The following is a 25251-nucleotide window of genomic DNA, read 5'->3' as shown; positions in this document are numbered from 1 at the left end:
TGAATACAAAAGTTCACTCACAGAAGTACATGCTGCTCAAAACTGTGATTTTCATTGACATTCTATTAAAAAAGCAAATATTTACTTTTAAACTCATCGAAGCAAGCCAACCTGCAGGAGTTGGAATCTTCAACCTGTAGTAGTAACACCTAATTAAAGTATTCAGAACATACCATGTATCGCATTGCAATTGGTAATGAAGGACACCATTGGGCGTCTTACCTTGATGCTGCTCCCCACCTTTTGGAACAGTCCTGATTCCACAGATTCAGCACTGTACACTGTTAGGGTGTCATCTGTTTGCCTGTCTTCCTGTCTTGCTCTCAAGTGAATGGCTCCCACCTTAACATATCTCATTCATGTGTGATCCAAGAAAAGGTGGCTTTTAACAGCTAATCGCCAACAACTGGATAGCCGCTTCTCCCCTCTGTATTCTACATTGTCATTGTGTTTCATAATCAAGGGCTATAAATTCTTCTACACCCGGTGTCTGCACTCAAATTTCATGAAGATCAGTTTGATTCTATAATGTGTTTTGAAATCAATGTATTTAAGGGAAATTCAAAATGTATTCTATAAATTGAGTTTCATGCATTTAAATTCCATACATGAAATAATCTGCATGTACTTTAAATTAATAACATGTTTCAAATCTCGAGAGGATAGCTCAGGGGCAACGCACTCACCTCGGAAGCAAGACGATGTGGAGCAACACAGGCTTGATCCCTGGGTCCGTGCTTAGAAAGATGTCTATTTTTCAGATTCTGCAGACCGTGCTTAGAAAGATGTCTATTTTTCAGATTCTGCAGACATCAAGAGTTTTATATATTAAGATAAATGTTTAAAATGTGCATCATCCAAAAAAAGGCAATGCAACATGTTTACAAGTGCAATATGATGACCTGTCACCAGGGACTTTTGTTAACATGACGTGATACATTTTTTAAGCAAGAACCCCTATGTTTAAGCTACAATGGCATTTTGTCTCATTTCAAGTTTCAAAATGATAATAGAAATAAAAATAAAACTTTGATATATCATTACGAAGTTAGCCAGATCCATAGAAAGAAAACAGTCTCCAAAAATGTATTCTATGGTTGTCAGAAAGGAAAACCATATACGTAAAATATGTTATATAATGTAGATCATATAATTTTGATCATAGAAGAAGCATATCACAATCAATGCATTTGTTCATAACAGAGAGTCCGATTTTTTAAATAATGCCCCGATTCATGAAGACAAATGCTAGATTGTGTCCTTTACCAGGGCAATTTTTGTATATGATGAGACCGATGTTCAAGCATTGTAACCCAGTGCCCAATTTTTCTCGAACATCAGACTAATAATATCATAAGCTTGTAAAACAGTCACACATTCCCGGATACGACTTTCCCAATGGTCAGACACCTAGTGCAGAATTACCTCCACTGCTCAACTGCAGAAATCCATACTTACTCCAGGGACACATCTCCTGCTTTGCTTCCCCCACCTAAGTCAGCATCTTTAAATTACATTCATCACAGGTCCCCTTAAAGTTGCACTACAAATATTCTGTAAGTACCGCCGTATCAAATCTACTAACAGACATGTGACTCTATCTACACTAGTTTTCTCCCTAGGAGGGTGTGTAACACCACTGAGCCTTCCCACCCACAGTCCCAAACCCCACCATATAAACATAGAGCAATCATCTCTTTTATTTACTCTGCCACACAGTTCAAAGGAGTTCTGTCAATGCAACATTCACAAGACCAATTCAACGGCCAAACCTGTAGGATAAAAAAGAAATGTAGGAATAGGGAACATCAATTCCAAATCAGCAAACAAAAGCCTGATCAAAATAAAAAAGCTAATAGCTGAACACAATCTTGACCTCTTATAATTCACTAAAACCTGTCTCTCTAACTACAACTATGTGGCACATGCTTCGTCTGGATGGCTTAAAAAATCCAGGATTTGAAATAAAGAGGAGAAAGTAACAGGGGGTCATAAATCTAATATTCCCATAATCACTGAAAGGCACAGTCCTCCCTCGTAAACTCTATTCATTTTTCAGGAAATTAACAGTGAAATGTGGATTGGATGCAAAGACTTTAATAACAATTTTGACTGCTTTTTGACACTCCCCAGCCCCAAGAATTCCTTCAACATCCTTGGAGATTGGATGGAGCTGGCTATTACTCCACTTGCACCGTAAGTACATACAGCCCTCCCTATGTATCTATACTAATATGATGTGCAAATTGTCCTGTAAAAGTGGAGAAGCACGTGGCCGTATAACGCCATTTGTCAATATGGCTCATCCATTTGTTCTAATTTGACCGGTGCTTCCTGATTTATGACATTGGGCCTCATCACGAGTTGGGCGGTAACGCCGGCGCTATTAGCGCTGGCGTTAATAGCCCTACCGCCAAACCCCCCGGCGCTAATTGCGCCGGATCACGGGTTTGGCGGAACGGGTATTGCCCATTCCCCACTGAGCCCATTCGGGAATTCCCCATCCCCCATTGGGCTCAATGGGGAATTTTCGCGCTCTTATTGCCGGCGGATTTCCCGCCGGCGGTAATAGCGTGAAATTTTGGCGGATTTCACCCCAGCTCAGAGCTGGGGGGAAATCTGCCAAACCCGTGATTTGGCGGACCCTTAAATGCGGCGGTAATAGCGCTAACACCGCATTTAAGGGTTACCGCCAAACTCGTGATGAGGCCCATTAAGGGAATGGTTGATCACCTATAGATAACAACAACAACACTAACCTTGTGCATCAATATATGTAAGGCAATTTGTGAAGCAGGGATCATCGCAATACTTGTGAGACAAAGAATACAATGTGTTCAAATGTATTATTATCAAAAATATATATATCTATAGAAGACTTTACCTAGGGTTAAATAATCTTCTTCACCCCTATTAAAAAGGTGTGTTAGAATATTAATTCTCAATTTATTGTGGGTGGCTTTTATCAAACAATTATGAATATCCCCACCCTATAACATCAAGTAAAGCTGTAGTGCCGGTCTATTGAAATCATGCTGTTTTTATTTTTTGTCTGGATTAATTGGCCTAATTTCTGTAATGCAAATGAACTATTGTGTACCATTTTATTAACACTCGTTACTTATGCGAGTAGTATATTGTATTTGTCGATCTATGTAAAAACATTCTGTTTTTTAAATTTTCCATAGAGACATTTTTGACAATAATACATTTGAACACATTTCAGAGGTTTAGAGCGAGAGAATTGTATTCTTTGTCTGGCATGTATCGCAAGGATCCCTGCTTCACAAATTGCCTGACACATAATGATGCAAAAGGTCAGTGTTGTTGTTGCTTAGATTATGTCACCTGTCGTGGTTTATTACATGGTCACACTCAACTCAGGGAGTTTCTTTCTCCCAATCAAGGTGGCGCACAACAAATCACTATGATTTTGATTCAGGTTCAATTTGCTTAGGCCTGCAACCCGTCTCGCACCTAACCCCAACAAATACCCGGTACCACAATGGACCAGGAACCAGGCCATTGTGTAGTAAGAATATATATTTATTAATTTATTTAAACCAAATTTAACTAACAGACTAACATCAGCCACCCATGCTGTGGCAACACCAGAACACAAATGACTTCCTTAATGGCACCAACACAGAGATAATACTGAGATATGAAGTCACAATTTCCTGCAGCTTTCTTTTCAAATCACCCACCAATACAGAAAAATAACAATTCAAGACACACAGTGATTGCTGATTTGGTTATAATACTTTTTTCTCCCAGCAACCCCCACCCTCCAAACATCAATTAGACTTGACCCCTCTGAATTGAAGGCCAGTGGCAGAGTGTGGGAACACAATGGGAACATTGTTTTGGGTTCTGATATAAATGCACTCTTTGGAAAAGGGATTCAAGGGAAAAATCGTGATTTTTTCACTTATTACCACAGATGCAATATGAGGAAAGAAAAGCAAAGGGAATTTTGTTTTGCCACACCTACCACACCTAAAAAAGAACAGGCAGGGATTTGTGGTTTGAGGCAGAGCACGATGGGAACAAAGGGTCGATTTAGGATTTTCCCACCACACATGCAAAGAAAATACAAGGGTTCACACTTCTGATTTACAATGCAGAAGATTAATGGGGAATTTCATTTTGCACCCTGCACACTCACTTGGAAACAGGGTTTTGGGGATTCATTATTTTGGATTCAGGACCCCCACCCCCCTATACCGAACTCAAGGGTTTTCTTAACAATAGTCAATCAAATCTTTATGTCTATACCGGCTCAAAACACACTGGGAGGAGCTTGTTAGTTTTGAATGCTAACAAAGCACATCCCATGAGTTCTATAGGGGAATTAATTGATTTACTTTATTTAAATATTCTAAGGATCTGTACAGACAAACAGGATATTTTGCTATGGGGAAATAACTAGAACAACACTTGATAAAAATGCAGGGCTTACACAATCTATGGCTTTGGGATAGTTTTACTTACAAGAGAGGCCTTGTAATTGGCATCAGGAAACAGCAGGGCACTTATTTATTTTATTTATTTTTTATTTATTTTAATTCTTGTAACGCGCCAACATGCCCGTAGGCCTCAGGGCGCACATAGAAACTTAACAGGATAGACAAACATATAGAGTAACCAGTATAGAGCAGAGAAGGAGATAAGTCAAAGAAATGATTCCATGTTGAAAAAGTGTGTTTTTACGGCGCGTTTGAATACGGTGTAATTCTGTATCTGCCGCATCTGGGCTGGAAGTTTATTCCATAGTAGGGGTCCCTGTGCGTCAAGAGTAGTACCTCCAAATTTAGCTGTCCTGGTTTTTGGCTGTTTAAGAATAATAGCCGAGGATGACTGAAGGTTCCTGACGTTTGGCTTAATGCTTATGCGGTCTGACAGGTAGGTGGGACTGCTGAGACTAAGGCATTTATGGGTCGTGGTTAATATCTTATGGGTTATCCGATGTTTGACAGGGAGCCAATGAAGTTTTTTCCTGAAATTGGAAATGTGTGTGCGACGGGACTGAATAAAAATATTGCGCACAGCATTGTTCTGAGCCACTTGTAATGATTGGATATTGAGAGCTGTGGTGCCCGCAAGGAGGCTGTTACAGTAATCCAGTCTAGAATTAATTAGTGCAGTGGAAAGAAGAGCGCAGTTCTCTTGTGATATGAATGGGTGAATGTACCCTATTCTCTTATTTATGAGACCATAGCTTGATTTAATGCTGGAAACGTGAAATTTCATTGACAGATCTTCGTCGAGAGCAACTCCCAAAGTCTTGACCTTCTTCTGGACGAGAATGGTGTTGTCAGCAATATGGAAGCTAGCATAGTCGGGATCTAGTTTCGCCCTAATGTTTTTAGATGCCACGATGAGGATTTCAGTTTTTTTATCATTAAGGGCAAGAGAGTTGCAGGCCATCCAATCTTGTAAAGCTTTGTATATTTTGTTGATTGTTGCAGAGTCGCTGCTATATAAGCCACTCAGCTGTATAACCACCTGAGTGTCATCGGCATAGTTCATGTATTGTACGCCTAGTTTGTTTAAGAGGTCAAGAAGGGGACGAATATAAAGATTGAAGAGCAAGGGCGAAAGACACCAAGGGTATCTGTCAAGATTAGTCCCCTTTGTCTCCTCCAAGGGGTCCCAGTTAGCCTCTTTTCTCCTTGTGCCTGTCTCCAATGCAAGATTTGGGGCCTCTTTGCTTGGGTGTTTCTCGCAAGAGTCCAACAGCAGGTTACCTCCCCGGATAAAATGGAAAAGCCCAGTTCTGATACAAACTGGTTTACTTATAGGGCAAATGACATTACAAACTAAACTTGTTATGATTCCTGTAGAGGGAATTGGTTGGTTTTCTCTACCCACCTGTGTGCTAATATGTCAAGGAGATGAGGGGTGTGTGTTAGGAAAGCTGTGGGAGGAGAAGGCTTTGTCATCCCAAACTGACATATATGTTTGGCATGTTCAAACTCTGTATGGATATATTTTTAAGAACTACATGTTAAGGCCAATCGGATGATACTAATCTGAAGTCGGCACGCCCTGCCTATGCAGAGATATGTTTGTACTTCGCTTGCTCAGGGGCTGTATAAGTGAAAAATATGCCACTTCACAGTTCGCATGTTAAATATGTCCTTCACCATCACATCAACATTCAAATCTCTTCGAATTAAGGGAAGGCCCAAATCAAATTTTCCTTAATAACATTGGTTAGGTTTATCACACACAAATTGTTTTGGCATGGTTTAAATGGGGTTACTATCACCTTTAATAACAGTCTGGAATGAGCGTTGTGGCATATAAACTGCCCTTTTTATGCAATAAAAATGAATTTTTCTATTAGCTAACTCCAGCGTCACATGCCTCGCTCACTCTGGCCCACACCTTGGTTCTCTTAAGTTGACTTAAGTATGTGACCAGCCAGATGCTGGCTCATGTTTATCTTAGCCTCTCCCTTCCTAGCCTTGTAATGGCCCTGGCTGCTGCTTTAATTCAATTTATTTGAATTGGGACCTCAAAGTCTCTTCTGCTGAAAATACAGGCATGGCTTTATCTATTTCCACCATGGTTTCCATCAAAAGCAGTATATTTATTTATATTTTATGCAATGGACCGGATTGATTGTTTACAACCAGACCTCCCTCTCCATGACCAGCAGAGGAAAGGTATTTGAGGTTAAAGTTTCATTTCAGAAGAACTGACTGGCTCCATGTAGAATTCTGCAACAAAATGGCTTTTAACCCACACACAGTACATTTTACATAACCTTTTATAAGCACCTGGCCCTTGTTAGGCAGAATCCCATGCAATACCCTTTGGGAACACTACATAATATGAAGACTACAAAGAGCAGCACAAATTCATCTTTGGTACATGCCACAAAGAAAAGGTGGTAGCAGTGACTGAGCAGCAAGACTTATCTCAAGAGTAAGTGAGCAGTATAAAAATAGTTACACAAAGGACAACAATTACTATGGTTCAGGCAAACACTGACTCAAGGTTTCCAAGTAAAACAATATACATTTATTTCACTCTTTAGTTGTATAACATTACACTATTATAAGCAGTCTTAAAAAATCACACTCTTAATACACCACACCACTTCCCATAAATTCCACACAAGTTAAGCTCACAAAATGCAGTGGGAACAAAATGGCACTCCAGCAATTTAAATGGTAGGGAAAAACAAAGTTAGGTAGAAACTGAACCACACCAACAGGTAAGTACTCAGGGCAATTGAACAAGAGAAACTACAGTGATAGCATCAGGCAGAAAAGGGTTAGGGCCAAAGTCAATGGGTCAAAAGTCTTTTGCTCAAGATCACACCGTTCAGGGTAGTTCGCGGTAAAGTTTGTGCCACAGGTGCTGGACGAGGTTGGTTGGTAGGAAGTTAGTTCAAAGAGAAGAGAAGGACAAGCCCTAGGTTTTGAGAAAGATTTCACACACTTTCACTGTGGCTGAACGAAACGAACAACCGGATTTGCACAGTACCTTAAAACGGAGAGGGAGCTCTCACTGCGGCGGACGTTCCTGGTAGTTCCTGCAGGCTCACGGTTCCAGAAGCGACTGTCAGACTGAAACGAAGTAGGAAGCTGGAGGGTCCCGCACTACCCAGGGGAGAAACCAGCAGCGGAGTGAAACAACGAATAAAGGTGCATTCCTTAAAACCCAAGCAGGGTCCGACCTTCCTGGCTATCCGGCCCACTGTAGCTCTGTACAGCAAATTCGACCAGAGGGGGGGTCCTGGCTTGAAGTTTGGGTGAACTGGCTGATCCCACCAGCTCAAAGGAAGAAGTTTCCTGGAGGATCTTCTCTGTCGTTGGAGTTTGAGGATTCGGACCTGCAGCAAGGGTTCACCGGGCGGTTCAGTCATGGTAGGGGTCTTCTTCCATCGGCTCCTCGTTGGTTATTTCGTTCCAGTGGTGACTCTGCTCTTCCAGTCACAGAGACCTGCTTTTTATGCAGTTTTCCGCCATTCACACAACCTGGCTGTCAATCACACAGCAGGGGTGACTGTCCTGGCCCGATAGTCCCCCGACCAATCAAACAGCAGTGCGACTTGGGTTTCCAAGGGAACCCATGGCAGGTGTCCGAAGATCCCTCCCTCACATCCTGCCTACCCAGACTTTCAGGCGCCTAAAGGAGGGCTCCTGTGCAGAAGCCCGTGAAAAGACAGTGAACAAAGGGACCAAAACTGGTTTGGCGCGCAGAGAGAAACACAAGAAAGACTTTACCAAAAAGAAATGGTGACTAAACCCAGCCGGAACAATATTAAAATCAATATGGTCAAGCGAGTTTAAGTTCGAGGCTAATATAATAGCTCTCACTTGGGTTTGAGTAGGTGGGGTGGCCCAGTTTTGCACAGCTTGTACTTTGCTGGGCAATGGGCGTATCTCACCTCCTCTTCCTCATGACCACTTTGCTCTGACCAATTTGACATTTGCTTGCTTTTACGGTCAAATGAGCCTGCTCAAGAGCCTGCAAAATATATCCCAGGTGATCAATATTTTCTTTCCATGTAGGGCTGGACACTGCAATGTCATCCAAGTATGCCATGCGGAAGTCCTCCATCCCATTCAGAACTTTATTGACCATCCTTTGAAATGTAGCAGGTGCATACTTTAGTCCGAAAGGCATGACCTTAAACTGGTACAGGCCTGCTGGGGTGGAGAATGCAGTTTTCTCCTTGGCATGGTTTGTCAGGGCTATTTGCCAATAGCCTGAGGTTAGGTCAAATGTACTGAGGTTCTTGGCTGAACCACCTTTATCCACCAGCTCATCTGTCCTTGGTAAAGGATGGGCATCAGTCTTAGTGACTGCATTTAGAGCTTTATAGTCCACACAGATTCTCAACTCCTTGGATCCTGCCTTTGGTACTAGAACAACTGGACTAGTCCATGGACTGGTACAGGGCTCTATCTCACATGTTGACATTCTGTACCCCCTGATTTTGACAGGTAAACAGTTACCAGTGAGGATATCATGCTGGACCCAAGGGGTCAATCCTGGTGATAGTGAGAACAGGGAGGCAAACTGATTCAACAGAACCTTGCAATCCTCCTGTTGTTCAGAAGTCAGCTGAGAAGAGAGATTAATTCCTTCTTTCGTTTCATCTAAAGGTTGGCCTCTGAGGAGGTCAGGTAGAGGTTTACTCTACTCTTCCTCTTGAGCTGAAGCTAGAAGCAAAGCTCCCATTTCTGGTCTTGAGATATAGGCCTTTAAATGGTTGGGGTGAAAGACTCTGGGAGCCTCCTTAGGTCTGCCTAAATCCACCAAATAGTTCACCTCTCCAAGTTTGCCCACAACCTTGAAGGGTCCTATCGATTTGTCCTGCAAGGCCCTCTGCCTTGTTGGAACCATAACTAATACAAGCTGGTCTTGATAAAACTCAACCATGCTGGCCTTCTGGTCATGCCAATGTTTGACCAGAGCCTGACCTGCTTTCAAGTTATCACTTGCTTCTGCCATCATGTGTGACATTCTCCTCCGGAGACCTATCACCTAGTCAGTCACTCTGACTGGCTTGGGGGAAGGAGCCCTCTTCAACCCTTCCTTAATCAGGGCCAATGGACCTCTGACTGGCTGACCATACAGAAGCTCAAAGGGAGTGTAACCCACTCCCTCCTGAGGGACTTCTTTATAATCAAAGAGAAGGCATGGCAGTAGAAGGTCCCATTTCTTCTAAGGGGTTCATCTAAAGCTTCTATCATGCTCTTCATAGTATGATTAAACCTCTCTACCAGTCTGTTTGTTTGTGGATGGTAGGCTGTAGAGAACTTGTAAGTGACACCACAGTTTTTTCCACATGGTTTGCATGTAGTGGGACATAAAATTGGATCCCCTGTCGGATATCACTTCCTTAGGAAACCCTACTCTGGTAAAAATACCTAGTAGAGCCTTAGCCACAGCCGGAGCCATAACAGTTCTCATAGGTATAGCTTCTGTGTATCTTGTAGCATGGTCTACTACAACCAGGATAAACCTGTTCCCTGAAGTTGTGGGAGGGTCAAGGGGACCGACAATGTCAATGCCCAACCTCTCAAAAGGAACTCCCACCACTGGGAGAGGCACCAGGGGTGCCGCAATCTTGGCTCCCCTCTTGCCAGATGTTTGGCAAGTGTGACAGCTCCTACAGAATTTGTCAACTTCTGTACCCATCTTAGGCCAGTAGAAGTAGAGAGAGAGCCTTTCCTTGGTTTTCTTGAAGCTCAAGTGACCAGCCAAAGGTATCTCATGGGCTAACTGTAGGAACTGGAGTCTGTTGGCAAGGGGCACTACAATTCTTTTGCAGTCCCCAGGGATAGACTCAGTAGGTTCACTGTAGAAGAGGCCATCTTCCCCGCATAACCTGTGCTTGCCAACTTCTTGCCCATCAAGTTGGTTAGCAGCCTGTTTTCGAAGACCTTCCAGAGAAGGACACTCTCTTTCCTCTGCTGAAGTCTGCCCTGTTGGGCCCACCTTCTGCCAGAAAAGACTGCAGCTCATGATGGTCAACAGGGTCAAGATCTCCAACTAAGATTTGACTCCTCAGATGCTGGCTCAACCATACTAGGTTAAACCTCACACTCTGCCTCAGCAGGTGGAGGAGTCACAGGTGTGACTTTGGACAATCTTGGGGATGTCCTTGTTGGTAGCACAGGGGTGCTGTCTGACCTTTTCCTGGTGGTCTTGCATTTCCCCTTTGCCTCATTCTTCCTAGAAATAGCAGTGGGCAACTCCTGTGGAGTGGGTGTGATAGTTTCCTCTATCAGCTCCTCTGGAGAGCCTCTCAAAGTTCTCTCCCTTGCAGACCTAGTGAGCTCCTGTTTCCTTTTACTGGGAGGCCTGGGGGTGCTTGACACAACTCCAAGTGTTTTCAGGTCATTACCCAACAGGACTCTCCCAGGCACTTCACTCTGCACACTAACAGGTATTTTGACAGTCATATCATTACACTGAATGAGAACTGGTAACTGGGGAAGCATTTTCACAGGGCCTCCAGCTAACTTGGTGAGGCGTTTGGGTACCTTAGCAATGTCCTCCACCTTGAAAAATGATTCATCCACCACAGTTATGCTGGCTCCAGTGTCTCTGATGGCAGCGGTTTCCTGACCATTTACAAGAACGCTATCTTTATAATACTCTTTAGTATTATCTGGGATTGAGTTATAGACATCTAAATTCTGTTGTTCCCACAAACCCAGGGACACTAAAGAAACAGTAGCTGAGACTCTCATGGGTTCATCAGCCAGTAGGTCAAAGTTTCCACTTGCCATTGGTACTTCTTCCTCTGGAGAGAAGGCTAAGGAGACAGTGTGGACCCCTGAATGTTTACCCTTACATTTGGAATCCCTTTTCACATGGCCAGTTGACCCACAAGCATAACATTTCCCAAATGTTTTGATGAATGGGGGTTTGTTCCGACCTCCATCTGGTTTGGGTCCAGATGGTGCACTAGCCTGCTTTGATTTCCTATGTGGCTTACCCTTATCTTTCTGTTTGTGGCCCTCTTTGGGATTGGAGGTATTAGATTTCTCCTTGTTATCTTTCTTTGGCTGTTTTTCCTCATCCTTCTTCTGAGTAGCACCAGAATCCTTGTGAGTAGCCCTGTTGGCAACCCACAAGTCAGCAGCTTTAGCTAACTTCTTTCGATCTATCTCCTTAGAATCAGCTAAGTGCTGTCTGAGCTCATGAGAGCAGACATCACGAATAGGTTGTATATGAATTGTTTGTTTTACAACTGTTCGAATTCATTTGTGACCCTTTAAATTCGGTCAATTGTTCATTCGAACAATTGTAAACGAACAATTTGGGTAATACCCAAAAATAGACTCCAACGTAACAAGATTCCTGATACCTTCATAAGTGTTCACTCTGTAACCCTTAATCCACCCATCTAAGTTTTTCAAACATTCACATACCCAGGTAGTCCAAGGGGTACCATCATGCTTTTTGAGGGTCATAAACCTCTTAAGGTACTTGGAAGGGGTATTCCCAAATCTTGCAATTAAAGCTAGCTTCACACACTCATAATCCAGTCTATCCACCTCCTCCACTTCCATTACAACATCAGATGCAACAGTGGGTAGCCTAGAGAAGAGCCAGGGAAGCAACTGATTCCATGTAATGTCTTGAATCCCATGGTTATATGCAAACATTGCCAACCAATCCAAACTATCAATCTTAACATCATACATACCCATAATTTCTTTAGGCATACTGGGTCTCTTAGGACTAGAAGACCTAGAGGACTCTGGGAGAGAAGCATTTTCAAGAGACAATTTCTTCATTTCAAGTTCATGATTCAACTCCATTTCTCTGAGGTTAAGTTCTTGATGTTTCTGTTCAGTTTGAGCATTTAACCATTTGAATTCCAATTCAAGCCTCATCTTTTCTAGAGCAATGAATTCACAACTGAGTGTAGGACCTGTTGGCGTCCCAGTGGATATGGGTTGAGGTTTTTGAGCAGGCAAGGGAGCAGTGAGGCCTACATTAGGAGACACATCTACCTCTTCCAACTCATCCTTAAAGACATATCATCATCCTCAATACTTTCCACATTTGCTAGAGAGTCCGGTATTTCAGACCCACTCCCTAGACTTTGGTTCTTTAACAACTTTTCAACTAATTCTGATGTTTTGCTTTTAGCAGAGAGTTTCCTTTCTTTACACAGATTTCTTAAATGATCTGCAGTGTAACTCAGGAGAGTCTCCTGATTGTGGCTATCCATATCAGACATGATTAATATTGCTTTTTAGTGATGTTAGCCTTGTGGCTAGTTTATCCAAGGTAATAGCAGCACTCTAAGTGTAATTACTATACTTTATCCTCACCACTGTACATCAGTGTTAGGCAGAATCCCATGCAGTACCCTTTAGGAACATTACACAATATTAAGACCACAAGGAGCAGCATAAATTCACCTTTGGTACAAGCCTGTGCCACAAAGCAAAAGTGGTAGCAGTGACTGAGCAGCCAGACTTATCTCAAGAGTACGTGACAAGTATCAAAATAGTTACACAAAGGACAACAATTACTATGGTTCAAGCAAACACTGACTCAAGGTTTCCAAGTAAATGAATATACATTTATTTCACTCTTTAGTTGTATAACATTACACTATTATAAGCCGTTTTAAAGATCACACCCTTAATACACCACACCACTTCCCATAAATTCCAGACAAGTTAAGCTCACAAAATGACGTGGGAACAAAATGGCACTCCAGCTATTTAAATGGACGGGAAAAACAAAGTTAGGTAGAAATTGAACCACACCAACAGGTAAGTACTCAGGGCAATAGAACAAGAGAAACTACAGTGATAGCATCAGGCAGAAAAGGGTTAGGGCCAAAGTCAATGGGTCAAAAGTCTTTTGCTCAAGATCACACCGTTCAGGGTAGTTCGCGGTAAAGTTTGTGCCACAGGTGCTGGACGAGGTTGGTTGGTAGAAAGTTAGTTCAAAGAGAAGAGAAGGACAAGCCCTCGGTTTTGAGAAAGATTTCACACACTTTCACCGCGGCTGAATGAAACGAACAACTGGATTTGCACAGTACCTTAAAACGGAGAGAGGGAGCTCTCACTGCGGCAGACGTTCCTGGTAGTTCCTGCAGGCTCACGGTTCCTGAAGCGACTGTCGGACTGACACGAAGTAGGAAACTAGAGGGTCCTGCACTACCCAGGGGAGAAACCAGCAGCGGAGCGAAACAACGAATAAAGGTGCGCTCCTTAAAACCCAAGCAGGGTCTGACCTTCCTGGCTATCTGGCCCACTGTAGCTCTGTACAGCGAATTCTATCAGAGGAGGGGTCCTGGCTTGAAGTTTGGGTGAACTGGTTGATCCCACCAGCTCAAGGGAAGATGTTTGCTGGAGGATCTTCTCTGTCGTTGGAGTTCGAGGATTCTGACCTGCAGCATGGCTTCACCGGGAGGTTCAGTCGTGGTAGGCGTCTTCTTCCATCGCCTCATTGTTGGTTCTTTCGTTCCAGTGGCGACTCTGCTCTTCCAGTCCCAGAGACCTGCTTTTTATGCAGTTTTCCCCCATTCACACAGCCTGGCTGTCAATCACACAGCAGGGGTCACTGTCCTGGCCGGACAGTCCCCAGGCCAATCAAACAGGAGTGCGACTTGGGTTTCCAAGGGAACCCATGGCAGGGGGCCAAAGATCCCTCCCTCACATCCTGCCTACCCAGACTTTCAGGTGCCTAAAGGAGGGCTTCTGTGCAGAAGCCCGCGAAAAGACATTGAACAAAGGGACCAAACCTGGTTTGGTGCGCAGAGAGAAACACGCAAAAGATTTTACCAAAAAGAAATGGCGACTAAACCCAGCCGGAATAATATTAAAATCAATATGGTCAAGCGGGTTTAAGTTCGAGGCTAATATAATAGCCTAAAACAATACCATGGTTATTTAAGATAACCGCGGTAGAAAAAATACGGTAGTTACCACTGCCAAAAGCCAAGTCTTAATGGAAAGGCAGCGAAACAATGCTCCAAGAGGTACAGACAAAAAGGGATAAGAATTAACGCTTTCCAGTTCTCCATGTAAGATGAGGTGTACTGGGTCTGTGCTTTTAAAAGACTAATAAAGTCAATGGCAACTTTACATGTTTTGGGAGACAGTAATCAGTCCCATAGAATGGAGTCGGAGTTGGGAAGTCTAAAAGACAACCCTGTGTCACTGCACTGAGGGTGCTGTGTAACACACATAATAAAGTGGTGTATATGGAGTAGGTGAGGCTCCATAGCCCAAGATCACACAAAATTGCAAACACACATAGCAAAACACATGTAAGAGTGGGAAAAAGGCTCACACTCTTACCAGGTGAAAAAAAGAAACCCTAGTAATCCAGCAAAGCTGCTGAGGGACTCATTAGGTAAGGAAAATCAGCAATTTAAGAGAATTCTCCCTAACAGGCTTTACATCCATGTTTAATGTACTTCTTTAATCTCAGTTGCAAAATACATGAGTATCCCTTCTGGATTGTCCATATGTATAGGGCACTTATATGACAAAACCATGTTCACCTTAAACCCAAGTAGGCACTTCTCTTTGAGTAATGTCATTTAGGATGAGGAAAAGGGGAGTTCTTGTATTTCTTATAAATGCAAGAAACTTGGTTTCACTGGAGATTTCGGGATCACAATCTTGTATTACATTGAAGATAATGTACACACTGCCAACTGTCTCTTTAAGTAAAAAGTGCAGCTTTCCATGGATATAGTAAAACAGCATTGTCAGCCACATGTCTTTCTTTTCCTTGTTGAAATGCATTGCGCATATCTTCACACGTTTGAGATTTAAGCTCACTTTCTTTCCTTTGAGATTTAGGCCTGTTTTTGGTTCAATAGGCCTCATGTCTGACATCGCCATTTCTGTGCTGGCCTTATACTTCAAAGGGACTTTACAAATCACTCTGGCCTCTTTATTTCGGGCATTCAGGGGCTACATTTTACCTCACACAACAGGTTTGACCTTGAGCATTTTAACCTGCTGTCCCTGCTTGTGAGAAATTTGATCACATGTAAATAACCATAAAGGAGCTAATATGTTTAGTAAATAAACAGGGGAGGCACTGTACCTACTTATAGAGTATAAATTGATTGATAGGGCACCACAGTAGAGTTTTTTGTCAGGAATATATCCATGGAAATAATTGTTGACGTAAAATTACGGGATGAAGTGAACACATTTCACACTTTGTTCTGACAGTGTGCTGACAGTAGTTAAGAAGCAACAAAATAAAGAGAAAAAAGAAAACAATTCTCCCTCTCAATATATATCCAAATTTGGCTTGGAGATAAAAAGAAGGTAATCATAGCCTTTAACCTATGTTACATTGATACATAGGAAGAGGCTTGACCATCAACATGTGGTGGTCTGGGAATTTTAAGGAGCGAGTAATCGTTGCTGGCAGGGATTGATTCCACCAAAAGCAGACACAGTTACATATAAAAAATTGCCCTAAACATGCGTGAATGAGAAAGAGGCTAGTGATGAGCTATGCTTTAACTTTTTGACTTGTATTTAGAACAAGTATGCAAGAAATCGGTTTTAATTGGTCATTTAAAAAAAAAAACACATCTACTATAAATGATCTTATGACCTGATGAAGGCCCTGTTTGTGATCAGATGAGAATGTCTTTTTGGACAAGGCATATTTCATACTAGGGGCCGAAACACAATTTGTCGACCTACAGTCTGATCAGATAGATATACTAGTCAGTTGTCTATCTGGTTGATTTGTTCTTCCCCACAACGTGCCACCTCTCTGTACAAGATATAAAATTAAGTTACATCTAGAATCAATTTAACCATTCAGAGACAATGATTTGAACAACTACTTGTGGTACATGAGAGGTGTAACGTGTGGTTGGTTCTAGTTTGTGAGTTCATCAGAACCATATTTTTTTGTTGTTGTACAAAATAAGAAAGAATTGACACTTCTGTACACTAACCCAACAGTGTGATTAGTTTTCAAATATATGTGGTGGTGTCCATGAAAATTGGCGAAGGGACGGCACCTATTTTGTTTGTTGTGGTGCGAACTATTTTTTACAAAAGAAAATCAATTAGACCGTTTTTTAACAGATATCTGGTGAGTGTGCTGAGGATCTATTCAATCATAGCACACAGCATAGCTCAAGGTTATTAAAAGCATGGAAAAGGAAGGGGAAGCCTGTTTCCTTTTCTATGTCTTAGTTTGTATTGTCTCTTCTCCTAAAGAGGAAAAATACAGGGTCGGTCCCTTTTTTTGTTCAAGGGAGATCGAGTTGCAAAAGGACCAAGGGTACAATATGCAAACAAGAAACAACAACTCAATGAATTTTCGTGAGAAGCCTTTCATTTTTTCAGCGGTAAGCAGTTGATTCTTTTCCATAACGATCATTCATTTTTCGTTCGGCGTTGGACAGGGAAGCTGCATTTTCCTCTCTGCGTCTCCTCGCGGCTTCTACGGGAATCTCCTGTGGTGCTGTCACTGATTCAGTCCAACGCTGAACGAAAACGAATGATCGTTATGGAAAATTCTGTAAACGAAGGCGCCATCACCAACAAAACCTAAAAAGGAGAGAGAAATAGGATAACGACGATCACGAACATCGAAGATACCGCACCAGACACCTGCCGAAAGAAAATACTACACCTGCAACAAAAATCCTCTTGGGACTAAATGCAGGTCCAATTACGGCCAAGGTGGTGAAAAACAACCTCATCGAAAACCACAAAAAATCGATAAAGACATCAAAAGAATCAACTGCTTATCGCAGAAAAAATGAAAGGCTTCTCACGAAAATTCTTGCATGATATAACGCATGGGAAAGAAGTAAAAATCTCCCGCTAAATCAACAAATGCTCTAGTTCAACCACAAGAGACTGACAATCTTGCAACAAATTGTGACCTTTTGGGGAATCTTTGTTCTGAACTTTGTGTCTATCAAGTAAGAATTCATCCGTCCTGAAGAGGGCCATACTAAGACAAGTGGAACACCAGGGATGGTGTTGATGCTTTTTGTCAGCCGAAACATATGTAGACATCCGTGAGACATTCTAACAACTATGTCTTTTTATTCTACCAAAGAAGGACAAAAACAAAAACTTCCTTTAGAATAAAACATCCCCTGATATTAGACGTTGCAAACAGTTGAGCATCTGTCTTTGCTTATGTGATGTATTATGTATGTCACTTACTAACCACAGTCACTAAAGGTTTTGAGTATTGAACAGTGTAAAAACTCTTCATCTGTTTTTCTTTTTTAACTGAGTCGTACTAAGTGCCTTGTGGAAAGCACCTATTCCCTCTTTTTTACTCAAACATATTTGAATAAAATGTATAAACTTTTGTGTAAATGATTGGGCAATTTGTGATTCATATAAGATATGCAAAATAGATAGCGTATCTATACATTCCTTTTCTGGCACCCCATAGAGGTGAACTAAGAGAGGGGAAATTGAGTTGTTGTTTCTTGTTTGCATCTTCTCATAAAGAGACAGGCCCCCCATATCATACAAGGTGGGAAGCACCCATAGTATATTCTCGATGGCTATTACTCTCAAGAACTCCTCCAGTAAACTATATTGATGGAGACCTTGACATCTGGATGGACCATGAGGACAAGATAAACACTTAAAACCTCCTTAACAATAACAAGTCTATGCGGGTCACAATAAATATTCATCCAGCCGACTCACAAATGGCTATAGGCTCAATGTACTTTTTGCATGGAATGCCTCCCACACCCAAGTGATCTGCATCGACCAAGTATGGGCTGCTGCATATCAATGTACATTGAAATCATTCTGGCTGGCTCCTTGAAGACTATTGAAAAATGTAAATGGGGAAACCTTTACAGGCCCAATCAACCTTGAGGCGGACCCTCTAAAGCATATAGACTGCCACAATATGCTACTCCAATCTCTTTATTTTGAATTATTTTTTTAGTGGTTTAAGAGAAAACCAACACATGCATAAATAGTGTGCAAGGCTACTATATAACCTTTACCTATCTCGGGAAAAGTCATGAAACAGGGTTGAGAAAAAAGAAAAGATGGCAAGATCAAAGGGGTATACGGGAAGGAAGGTGGGGTGCGCTATCCGCTAAAATCTATATATGATGAAAGTTTATTCACATTAACTAGCATACCAATCTAAAAAGGATGACCACATACTGTGTTGGAACTGTTTGTCTGTAACTAGGGACTTACCACACATGTTTTGGACATGGAGCAGAATAAAATAATTCTAGGAATCATACTCCCAGTATACTCACTCACAGTGCTCTTGAGGGAAACATACATGTATGGGCAGCATGATCCAAATACTGTATTATGGCTCCTCGGAGCTGTCACAGGTGCAAGTAAGTCCTACAGAACTGGGAGAATGTCCACCTCCCACGAGTGGGTACATGGCAGGGGATCTTGGAGGTCTGCCACCAATGAAAAATTACCTCCTTCACACTGGAGAGCTAAACATACAAATAGTACTCCAATGATTTAATAACTAGCTGCAACATGCCATAACATGCCTGACCCCTCCCCACCCCCATTCTTTCAAAAACCAGAACCACCCTAAAACTCGCCAACAAATGATTTAACCTTGATATAGCCTGTCTGAGGAGAACTGACATGAAATTGTAAAGACAAATAGGAGAAATTGTACACTTCAGAGGATGTACTTGTCTGCCTCATTCATTAAAGAGGTTGCACAATGCCTTCATCTGTTGCAAAAAAGAAGCACTAATAAAACAAAAAATTACTTTTCAGAATATTTGCAGAAACCGCTGACCTGGTAAAATAATATCAGCTTGAATACCCCCCTCAAAACTGACAAATGATCTATCATCCTTCTTTGAGGAGACAATACAAAATACTCAGGCACACTTCAGTTCAATTGTTGTATCCTTCCCCACAGACCAAAAATCCCCTCCATAAATCAAATTCGCCTCCTTCCAGGCCATCACAAAAGATGATGTCATTAAATTGGCACCAACAAGCAAAGGTGAAGAAATGCTCTCCCACTCATGGCAAACATGAGTCCTCAAATACTGCATTCCTGTACCAGTCTCCCAATTACCATGTTTTGCAACCCCTCACTGCATTGTGGAGTGGTCACAGAACTCTTAAAGCAGGCACTCTTCACACCTCTCCTGAGGAAATCAATTGAAAATCTTAGTATTAGGGAACTTCAGGCCTATCTCCAATGCATCTTTCCTCACCAAGCTAATGGAAGGCTGGCTACTAAGCACCTACAGATCTATGTAAAAACACGTTCTGTATTTGTCACATCGATCTATCGTGGTCGAACTCCCAGCAATTGTTTATTTTCTGGGGGATCTCCCATGCCTGCCTCCACCCCCACTAACCCCCCCTTTTCAGCTATGCCCCTTTATTCCCCTCAACCTAAATATATCGACACAATCAGCATCCTAATTCATAGACTAAACAGCATTCTGAGTTGGAGGACAATCAAAGGCAACTGACCCGCTTTGCAGGGATGCTGCGTAGGGGCGGGCAAGGGGGCAACCTGGGGGTATGGGAGGGGATAGTGGCTGGTGGCAGCCAGGGGACACCAGGTAGAACGGGTTACTCAGTAGAGGGGCCAGGCAGGATCCAAGGGCACAGGGCCGGCGTGGCGGCACAGTGGCGTGAAATGCCCCATAAAAGGGTCAGCAAAAGTGCAAAGGAGCACAGTTATCTGCCTTGCCCTCTTATATGCCAGCACTGTTCTACTTTTCATCTTCCAGAGGACTTTTCTTCCAACCATATCTGGCTGGCTGCCGTGTCGTGAGTAAGCAAAGTAGGAGGAAAGTAGTGGAGCTGCGGCCGTGCCGGCCCAGATGGATGGTCATGGTAAGAAGAGGCATTGGGAGGTTTGGATTGAAGTTGGGTAGGTGAGGTCCGGGCGGCGGGAAGTGGTGGTGGGGTAAAGGGGGACTGTTAGTATTAACTGTGTTTCAGAAGTGACGGGGGAGGCAAAAAATTGTTGTGGCGGGTGATCGTGCGTACGGGGCAGTGTGTTGTAAACGTGTGTTTGTGTGCAGGGAGATGAAAGCCTTTTGTTGTGTTTTGTTGTATTTAAGTAAGCAGGTTTTCCAGAGCAGAGAACCGCTCCATAGTTGACTGCGTTGTTACACGGCGGAAGGTGTTCTCAAGCAGAGACCAAAGCCTTGCGCAATTGTGTGATTTGGAGTCAGGCAAGTGTTAGCATGCAGTGCACAGCGCAATTGTTTACAAGTGTGTTCTTTAAGCAAGAATAAGTGAAACTGCAACAATGATTGTAATAAAATCACCTATTGAATAAGGAGCCATACCGATGGCATCAGCATGGTAGGAAACACAGTGGGAAGCAGGAGGATTGAGGACTATGCACCCAGGAGAAACGGAAAAGATATTATAAATTACACAGATGTGGGGACACTTCAAAAATAATTAAGGGGCAGAAAATTTAGAGGCAACATAGATCCAGGAAAACTGCCAGCATTAATTACCATGATGCAGGGCAAGGACTTGGACGTCATTATGACCTCCCTCTCAGGTAATCCTGCACTGGGAGGGGGCAATTGGGAGCAAGAAGGGGGCAAAGAAAGGGGGGGAGACCTCTGGCCAGATAGGTCAAGGGGGTTGAATGTGGCCTCAAGGGCTGCTTTCCTCCCAACAAAGAAAACCAAAGGGCAGTAAAAAAGGGGGCTCCTGCTACTCGGTCACCAGTGGGGGTGGTAGTTGTAGTGACCCCCACAGCCTCAGCTAGTCCAGGCCCCAGTGAACCCCCGGGAGGGGTTGCAGCAGGTGCAAGTCAGCAGGGGGTAAATCAGTTGGGACAAGGGGGGGGCTTTTGCGCCACAGGCACCAGTATGCCCACCTTTGGGAGGGCAATGGGGACAGGGGAACAACCCATGGGCAATGAATTGCACCCAGAACAACCATGGGCAATGGGTAACTGGCAGGGGCCTGGTTATGGGCCCCAAGGCCAGGTAGTTCAGGGGTGGAGTGGGATGGACAGCAGGGGGAAACTGCAGGGGGGCCACAGCAACAGGCGTGGTCATCACCATCTGGAAAATCCTTGCCTCAGGCACCCGCCCATTCTGGTGGCGGGGCTACAAAGGCATTGCATATCCAGGAAGAGGGGGAGAATAGTAGGGGAACAAATCCTACCACAACAGGGGGTAGAAGGCAAAGCAACTGGGACCCAAGGGATAGGAGGGGGGCACAGGTGACCAGCCTTTAGCAGCAACAGGAGTAACGCTTGGTGAGGGTGGGATCTGGTGGGGCAGCGAGCAACGTAAATGGTGCTGGGGGAACGAGGGACGCAAAAGGGGTGCCAACAATGTCAGGAGACATATCTTCAGGGGGTGGGAGGCTGAGATGGCCCCTGCCCCGGTTCAGGCACAACGCCAGGTATGCTTAATTGTCATGTGTCACAGGACCCTAAAGAGTAAATCTGGAAAGATAAATACATTGATATCTTCTCATTATTGGATTTTAGGAGAGTGGGGGCGGGCAAAAAGAACTCAAAGGGCGCAGAGAAAGACAGGAAGTTCCTTGTTGAAAAGTCAGTGGTCATTTGTGCCACAAGTTTTGCTATATTTTCTGCAATACTGCTTGAAAAAAAAACCTGAGTTGCACCAGACGTTATGGTCATATAATCACTTGGTGTTGACCATGTACCACGACTGCACTTTTGGGGCTTGGTTGGTGTATGATGAAAGGTTCAGGAGTGCCAAGGCAGGTAATGCTCAAATGGACTGGGGCGCTAGGGCGATTGACCTGTGGGCAGGCTGCACAGGGGCTCACCCTACGTCCAGAACACATTTGTGAGGCAGGCGCAGCCCTTTTGGAGCAGCACAGGAACAGGTGACCAGAAGGGAGCCTGCTGGGCCTTTAAGAAAACAATATGTGCAAGACCCGTGTGCAAGTATAAACACATCTGTTCCTTTTGCGGGATGTTCAGGCACGGTGAGGTCAAGTGTACCAAACGCAACAAAGAGCATAGGTAGGAGGTCGACTCTGGGAAAGCCACCGGCAGGCCTGCCCTCACTCGTACAGTTGGACGTACTTAATTGGGCAATGGGTACCCTTGAGGCAAAGATGCACAACTATTAGTCAAGGCTTTTTCGCATGGTTTTCAGATTCCGATTTGTGAATTTACAAGTCCACCAGTCTCAAGGGGGAGGTGGGGCACAAAGAAAGCCAGACAGGTTTGCTAATATACAGGGTGGAAAAAGAGCTGAAACTAGGCAGGGTGGCTAGGGCATTATCGTCCCTTCCCCTGCAGAATGTTGTGTGTTCACCAGTGGGCATTGTCCCCAAGAAATAGCCTGGGAAGTTTAGATGAATCCACAATTTGTCATTTCCAAAGGGAGCATCCGTGAATGACGCAATTAATGAGGAGATGTGCTCCGTTATATACACGTTGTTCGATGGGCGCTGGCAGTATTACGACGATTGGGAAGGGGGGCCTTGTTGGCTAAATCTGACATTAAATTGGCTTTTTGACTGCTACCAGTGCACCAGGAGGATTACCATCTACTGGGTTTCCATGTTGGGGGATAATTCTACTTTGACAAATGCATGCCAATGGGGTGTTCCATATCTTGCTCCTATTTCGAGATGTTTAGCACATTTCTGGAGTGGGCAACAAAGAGGGAGCATAAGGAGCCCGAGTGCTCAATTACTTGGATGATTTCCTATTTATGGGTCCAGTTGGGTCAGCCCAGTGCGAGAGGGCTCTGCGGGCATTTCAGAAGGTGACAGAGGATCTGGGAGTACCGCTCGCAGGGGAAAAGATGGAAGGGCCCACTACATCGCTTTGTTTTCTGGGCATCGAGATAGATTCCAAGAGGGGTGCGTGTTGCTTACCAGAGAACAAGGTCAGGGATTTCAGGGAGGCAGTGGCCATTTGCTTGTGGACAAAGAAGGTGACTTTAGTTCAGCTGCCGAGCTTAGTGGGACAGCTGAACTTCACCCTGCAGATTATTCCAATGGGTAGGCCATTCTCCAGGGCAATCGCAGAGGCAATGTCAGGGCTGACCAAGATTCACCATCACGCAACGCTTTCCAAGGAATTAAAGGAAGACCTGGTGATCTGGTACACCTTCCTGGCTGAGTTTAACAGGGTGTTGGTGTGGCCAACGGAAGTGAAAGACAGCAGGCAACTGGGCCTTTACACCGATGCTGTGGGAAGCTTAGGTTTTGGGGCCATTCTGGGAGGCAGATGGGGCGGACAGCGGTGACCTGCCAGGTGAGTGCACAGTGGCCTGACCAGGAATATACTACTAAGTAAACCAGAACAATCAGGGTGACGGATCACACACAAAGTCCTTTGATGATATGCTCCTACATAAAAATAGACTGCAACTTTTAATGTTAGGTCAACAAAGTCTTTGACTCTGGGTTATTTATTAAACATACCAATTTTTTATAAGTAAAAACCAAAACCAAACAGGACACTGTGTAGCTTTCAAATATGTAGTACAGATGTGTACCATCCTATCAAATAACAAGGATTAAACAAATACAAGACATGTTTCTTTCATATTCAATGACATATATACAACAAAACATGTGTCATCCAGAACGTTGTGCATTATTAGAGTACAGAAAAACAGTGTGACACTGAACACTGAAAATTACAAAAGGAAGTCGCCGTCACTATAGTGTTTCGGCCAGATAAGGCTAATTGTTGGAGCTTATGTAGGATAGGCCTTCTACGGGATGGGGGGATGGTGTGTTATCCGTGTCCAGAGGGTATCTGTCAGAGAATAATGACAGTGGATGTGTGAACTAGAACATGGTCTGATCTCACAGAGTCTAGTACATAATTTAAATGAATCTTGTTAGATGCTCATTAAGTGGGAGCTAAAGAATGCGACAAGGAGTGCAATCCCCTTGTCGTAAAGCTTACCGCCAGTAATTGTTTGCTGCGGTAAGTGCTCGTAAATTGCCCTCTCTTGATTGGTTGGAGGCACTGTGCCTTGTCTGTTCCATCAAATGAATGATGATTGCAAGGGGTCCTATCCGCCTATGGAAGACCAAAGGAACAGAGGTAAACCCAGTTGGAGTGCTGGGAGAAAAACACTCAGCTGTGTGTCATTTGTCAGGAAGAACTCTTACCTTATGAGATGAATCCCCTAATGCCATGTGTTTAATCATGGATCTAGCAGGTAGCTCACGTCCCACACAGACAAGCAGCGTCAGGCTGAAATGTATTTGAACTAAAAATAGACAAAAGGACACTTATAGCGTGTCAGCGTTTCCGTACTGATGATGCAAGAGATTTTGACACAGGGCTTTTTTAAAAAAAAAATCTAATCAAAGTCAGTGCTGTAGTATAGTTAGGGCCATGTGAGGGACCCACATCCTCTACTAACAGTGTCTGCCATTTTGTGCAAAGGCATAGTTGCGCGGTGCCGTGGCATGCATGGTCCTAAATGCAGGTCATATCACATAATGTGTATCTCTTTATAGATACCAGCATAGATCCTGTGCTGCTGTGCGGGTGACAACTCAGTAATTATGGGACAGTGACTCATCGCGGTGCTTGCCGTGGCACGCATTGCCCTAAATGGAGGCCATACTGCATAATGGGTGTCTTGTTCTAGACACCAAGATTAAGTGCTGCTGTGCAGATAACAACTATAAATACGTTTTATAGCTGCGAAGGATCCGAGCGAAATAGCGTGTTCCTGACTGGGGAAGACACTGAATGAGGGTTGTCTAGGCAATCACTCGAAAACAAAAGTTTGTGACGTCGAAGCCCCGCCCACATGCG

General features: G+C 43.6%; 1 long non-coding RNA gene across 1 annotated transcript in view; it reads right to left on the bottom strand.

Moving 5' to 3' along the window:
* Nucleotides 1–25251, bottom strand: part of LOC138472944 (uncharacterized) — a 519290-nt gene that overhangs the window by 335084 nt on the left and 158955 nt on the right. Inside the window, exon 2 of the long non-coding RNA XR_011268698.1 lies at nucleotides 687–803. This is a non-coding gene — a long non-coding RNA (uncharacterized lncRNA). The remainder of the gene's footprint in view (nucleotides 1–686; nucleotides 804–25251) is intronic.

This window comes from Ambystoma mexicanum, chromosome 8 (genome assembly GCF_040938575.1).
Source record: "Ambystoma mexicanum isolate Mex_15411 chromosome 8, UKY_AmexF1_1, whole genome shotgun sequence".
Lineage (NCBI taxonomy): Eukaryota > Metazoa > Chordata > Amphibia > Caudata > Ambystomatidae > Ambystoma > Ambystoma mexicanum.
This window is presented reverse-complemented; position numbering and strand designations above follow the sequence as displayed.